This window comes from Petromyzon marinus, unplaced genomic scaffold (genome assembly GCF_048934315.1).
Source record: "Petromyzon marinus isolate PM22_M1 ecotype Great Lakes invasive population unplaced genomic scaffold, UKy_Petmar_22M1.pri1.0 PM_G_Scaffold_1, whole genome shotgun sequence".
Taxonomy (NCBI): domain Eukaryota; kingdom Metazoa; phylum Chordata; class Hyperoartia; order Petromyzontiformes; family Petromyzontidae; genus Petromyzon; species Petromyzon marinus.
In genome coordinates this window covers 4,814,865-4,820,933 of record NW_027422650.1, presented here as the reverse complement: position 1 = coordinate 4,820,933, position 6,069 = coordinate 4,814,865, and positions in this window count along the sequence as shown.

Genomic DNA, 6,069 nt, shown 5'->3' with positions numbered 1-6,069 from the left:
TATTAAATAGGCTTATTAATTAGGCTTATTAAATAGGTTTATTAAATAGACTTATTAAATAGACTTATTAAATAGGCTCAATAAATAGACTCATTAAATAGGCTCAATAAATAGGCTTATTAAATAGGCTCAATAAATAGGCTTATTAAATAGGCTCAATAAATAGGCTTATTAAATAGGCTCATTAAATACTTATTAAATAGGCTTATTAAATAGACTTATTAAATAGACTTATTAAATAGGCTTATTAAATAGGCTTATTAAATAGGCTTATTAAAAAGGCTTATTAAATAGGCTTATTAAATAGGCTCATTAAATACTTATTAAATAGGTTTATTAAATAGGCGTATTAAATAGGCTTATTAAATAGGCTTATTAAATAGGCTTATTAAATAGACTTATTAAATTGCCTCATTAAATAGGCATATTTTAGCAACTTAGGCTTATTAAATAGGCTTATTTCAGCAACATAGGCTTATTAAATAGCCTTATTAAATAGGCTTATTTCAGCAACTTAGGCTTATTAAATAGGCTTATTTCAGCAACTTAGACTTATTAAAAGGCTTATTTCAGCAACTTAGGCTTATTAAATAGGCTTATTCAGCAACTTAGGCTTATTAAATAGGCTTATTTCAGCAACTTAGACTTATTAAATAGGCCTATTAAATAGGCTTATTAAATAGACTTATTAAATAGGCTCATTAAATACTTATTAAGTAGGCTTATTAACTAGACTTATTAAATAGACTTATTAAATAGGCTTATTAAATAGACTTATTAAATAGGCTTATTAAAAATGCTCATTAAATACTTATTAAATGTGTTTATTAAATAGGCATATTAAATAGGCTTATTAAATAGGCTTATTAAATAGGCTCAATAAATAGGCTTATTAAATAGGCTCAATAAATAGGCTTATTAAATAGGCTCAATAAATAGGCTTATTAAATAGGCTCAATAAATAGGCTTATTAAATAGGCTCATTAAATACTTATTAAATAGGCTTATCAAATAGACTTATTAAATAGCCTTATTAAATAGGCTTATTAAATAGACTTATTAAATAGGCTTATTAAAAAGGATTATTAAATAGACTTATTAAAAAGGCTCATTAAATACTTATTAAATATGTTTATTAAATAGGCGTATTAAATAGGCTTATTAAATAGGCTTATTAAATAGGCTTATTAAATAGACTTATTAAATAGCCTCATTAAATAGGCTTATTTTAGCAACTTAGGCTTATTAAATAGGTTTATTTCAGCAACTTAGACTTATTAAATAGCCTTATTAAATAGGCTTATTTCAGCAACTTAGGCTTTTTAAATAAGCTTATTTCAGCAACTTATGCTTATTAAATAGCCTTATTAAACAGGTTTATTTCAGCAACTTAGGCTTATTAAATAGCATTTTTAAATCAGCAACTTAGGCTCATTATATAGCCTTATTAAATAGGCTTATTTCAGCAACTTAGGCTTATTAAATAAGCTTATTTCAGCAACTTATGCTTATTAAATAGCATTATTAAACAGGTTTATTTCAGCAACTTAGGCTTATTAAATAGCATTTTTAAATCAGCAACTTAGGCTCATTATATAGCCTTATTAAATAGGCTTATTTCAGCAACTTAGACTTATTAAATAGGTTTATTCAGCAACTTAGGCTTATTAAATAGGCTTATTCAGCAACTTAGGCTTATTAAATAGGCTTATTTCAGCAACTTAGGCTTATTAAATAGGCTCATTCAGCAACTTAGGCTTATTAAATAGGCTTATTTCAGCAACTTAGACTTATTAAATAGGCCTATTAAATAGGCTTATTAAATAGGCTTATTAAATAGGCTTATTTCAGCAACTTAGGCTTATTAAACAGGCTTATTAAATAGGCTTATTTCAGCAACTTAGGCTTATTAAATAGGCTTATTTCAGCAACTTAGACTTATTAAATAGCCTTATTTCAGCAACTTACACTTATTAAATAGGCTTATTTCAGCAACTTAGGCTTATTAAATAGCCTAATTAAGTAGGCTTATTTCAGCAACTTGGGCTTATTAAATAGGCTTATTTCAGCAACTTACGCTGATTAAAAAGGCTTATTTCAGCAACTTAGACTTATTAAATAGCCTTATTTCAGCAACTTAGACTTATTAAATAGGCTTATTTCAGCAACTTATTCTTATTAAATATACTTATTTCAGCAACTTAGGCTTATTAAATAGGCTTATTTCAGCAACTTGGACTTATTAAATAGCCTTATTTCAGCAACTTAGGCTTATTAAATAGGCTTATTTCAGCAACTTAGGCTTATTAAATAGCGTTATTTCAGCAACTTAGACTTATTAAATAGGCTTATTTCAGCAACTTAGGCTTATTAAATAGGCTTATTCAGCAACTTAGGCTTATCAAATAGGCTTATTAAATAGGCTTATTTCAGCAACTTAGGCTTATTAAATAGGCATATTCAGCAACTTAGGCTTATTAAATAGGCTCATTCAATACTTATTAAATAGGCTTATTAAACAGGCCTTATTAAATAGACTCATTAAATAGGCTCAATATATAGGCTTATTAAATAGGCTTATTAATTAGGCTTATTAAATAGGTTTATTAAATAGACTTATTAAATAGGCTTATTAAATAGGCTCAATAAATAGGCTCATTAAATAGGCTCAATAAATAGGCTTATTAAATAGGCTCAATAAATAGGTTTATTAAATAGGCTCATTAAATACTTATTAAATAGGCTTATTAAATAGACTTATTAAATAGACTTATTAAATAGGCTTATTAAATAGGCTTATTAAATAGGCTTATTAAAAAGGCTTATTAAATAGGCTTATTAAATAGGCTCATTAAATACTTATTAAATAGGTTTATTAAATAGGCGTATTAAATAGGCTTATTAAATAGGCTTATTAAATAGGCTTATTAAATAGACTTATTAAATAGCCTCATTAAATAGGCTTATTTTAGCAACTTAGGCTTATTAAATAGGCTTATTTCAGCAACTTAGGCTTATTAAATAGCGTTATTTCAGCAATTTAGACTTATTAAATAGGCCTATTAAATAGGCTTATTAAATAGACTTATTAAATAGGCTCATTAAATACTTATTAAGTAGGCTTATAAACTAGACTTATTAAATATACTTATTAAATAGGCTTATTAAATAGACTTATTAAATAGGCTTATTAAAAATGCTCATTAAATACTTATTAAATGTGTTTATTAAATAGGCGTATTAAATAGGCTTATTAAATAGGCTTATTAAATAGGCTTATTAAATAGACTTATTAAATATCCTCATTAAATAGGCTTATTTTAGCAACTTGGGCTTATTAAATAGGTTTATTTCAGCAACTTAGACTTATTAAAGAGCGTTATAAAATAGGCTTATTTCAGCAACTTAGGCTTATTAAATAAGCTTATTTCAGCAACTTATGCTTATTAAATAGCCTTATTAAACAGATTTATTTCAGCAACTTAGGCTTATTAAATAGCATTTTTAAATAGGTTTATTTCAGCAACTTAGACTTATTAAATAGGCTTATTTCAGCAACTTAGACTTATTAAATAGGCCTATTATATAGGCTTATTAAATAGGCTTATTTCAGCAACTTAGACTTATTAAATAGGCCTATTAAAGAGGCTTATTAAATAGGCTTATTAAATAGGCTTATTTCAGCAACTTAGGCTTATTAAACAGGCTTATTAAATAGGCTTATTTCAGCAACTTAGGCTTATTAAATAGGCTTATTTCAGCAATTTAGACTTATTAAATAGGCCTATTAAATAGGCTTATTAAATAGACTTATTAAATAGGCTCATTAAATACTTATTAAGTAGGCTTATAAACTAGACTTATTAAATATACTTATTAAATAGGCTTATTAAATAGACTTATTAAATAGGCTTATTAAAAATGCTCATTAAATACTTATTAAATGTGTTTATTAAATAGGCGTATTAAATAGGCTTATTAAATAGGCTTATTAAATAGGCTTATTAAATAGACTTATTAAATATCCTCATTAAATAGGCTTATTTTAGCAACTTGGGCTTATTAAATAGGTTTATTTCAGCAACTTAGACTTATTAAAGAGCGTTATAAAATAGGCTTATTTCAGCAACTTAGGCTTATTAAATAAGCTTATTTCAGCAACTTATGCTTATTAAATAGCCTTATTAAACAGATTTATTTCAGCAACTTAGGCTTATTAAATAGCATTTTTAAATAGGTTTATTTCAGCAACTTAGACTTATTAAATAGGCTTATTTCAGCAACTTAGACTTATTAAATAGGCCTATTATATAGGCTTATTAAATAGGCTTATTTCAGCAACTTAGACTTATTAAATAGGCCTATTAAAGAGGCTTATTAAATAGGCTTATTAAATAGGCTTATTTCAGCAACTTAGGCTTATTAAACAGGCTTATTAAATAGGCTTATTTCAGCAACTTAGGCTTATTAAATAGGCTTATTTCAGCAACTTAGACTTATTAAATAGCCTTATTTCAGCAACTTACACTTATTGAATAGGCTTATTTCAGCAACTTAGGCTTATTAAATAGCCTAATTAAGTAGGCTTATTTCAGCAACTTGGGCTTATTAAATAGGCTTATTTCAGCAACTTACGCTGATTAAAAAGGCTTATTTCAGCAACTTAGACTTATTAAATAGCCTTATTTCAGCAACTTAGACTTATTAAATAGGCTTATTTCAGCAACTTATTCTTATTAAATATACTTATTTCAGCAACTTAGGCTTATTAAATAGGCTTATTTCAGCAACTTGGACTTATTAAATAGCCTTATTTCAGCAACTTAGGCTTATTAAATAGGCTTATTTCAGCAACTTAGGCTTATTAAATAGCGTTATTTCAGCAACTTAGACTTATTAAATAGGCTTATTTCAGCAACTTAGGCTTATTAAATAGGCTTATTCAGCAACTTAGGCTTATCAAATAGGCTTATTAAATAGGCTTATTTCAGCAACTTAGGCTTATTTAATAGGCATATTCAGCAACTTAGGCTTATTAAATAGGCTCATTCAATACTTATTAAATAGGCTTATTAAACAGGCTTATTAAATAGACTCATTAAATAGGCTCAATAAATAGGCTTATTAAATAGGTGTATTAATTAGGCTTATTAAATAGGTTTATTAAATAGACTTATTAAATAGGCTTATTAAATAGGCTCAATAAATAGGCTCATTAAATAGGCTCAATAAATAGGCTTATTAAATAGGCTCAATAAATAAGTTTATTAAATAGGCTCATTAAATACTTATTAAATAGGCTTATTAAATAGACTTATTAAATAGACTTATTAAATAGGCTTATTAAATAGGCTTATTAAATAGGCTTATTAAAAAGGCTTATTAAATAGGCTTATTAAATAGGCTCATTAAATACTTATTAAATAGGTTTATTAAATAGGCGTATTAAATAGGCTTATTAAATAGGCTTATTAAATAGGCTTATTAAATAGACTTATTAAATAGCCTCATTAAATAGGCTTATTTTAGCAACTTAGGCTTATTAAATAGGCTTATTTCAGCAACTTAGGCTTATTAAATAGCGTTATTTCAGCAATTTAGACTTATTAAATAGGCTTATTCAGCAACTTAGGCTTATTAAATAGCCTTATTAAATAGGCTTATTTCAGCAACTTAGGCTTATTAAATAGGCTTATTTCAGCAACTTAGACTTATTAAATAGGCCTATTAAATAGGCTTATTAAATAGACTTATTAAATAGGCTCATTAAATACTTATTAAGTAGGCTTATAAACTAGACTTATTAAATATACTTATTAAATAGGCTTATTAAATAGACTTATTAAATAGGCTTATTAAAAATGCTCATTAAATACTTATTAAATGTGTTTAGTAAATAGGCGTATTAAATAGGCTTATTAAATAGGCTTATTAAATAGGCTTATTAAATAGACGTATTAAATATCCTCATTAAATAGGCTTATTTTAGCAACTTGGGCTTATTAAATAGGTTTATTTCAGCAACTTAGACTTATTAAAGAGCCTTATAAAATAGGCTTATTTCAGCAA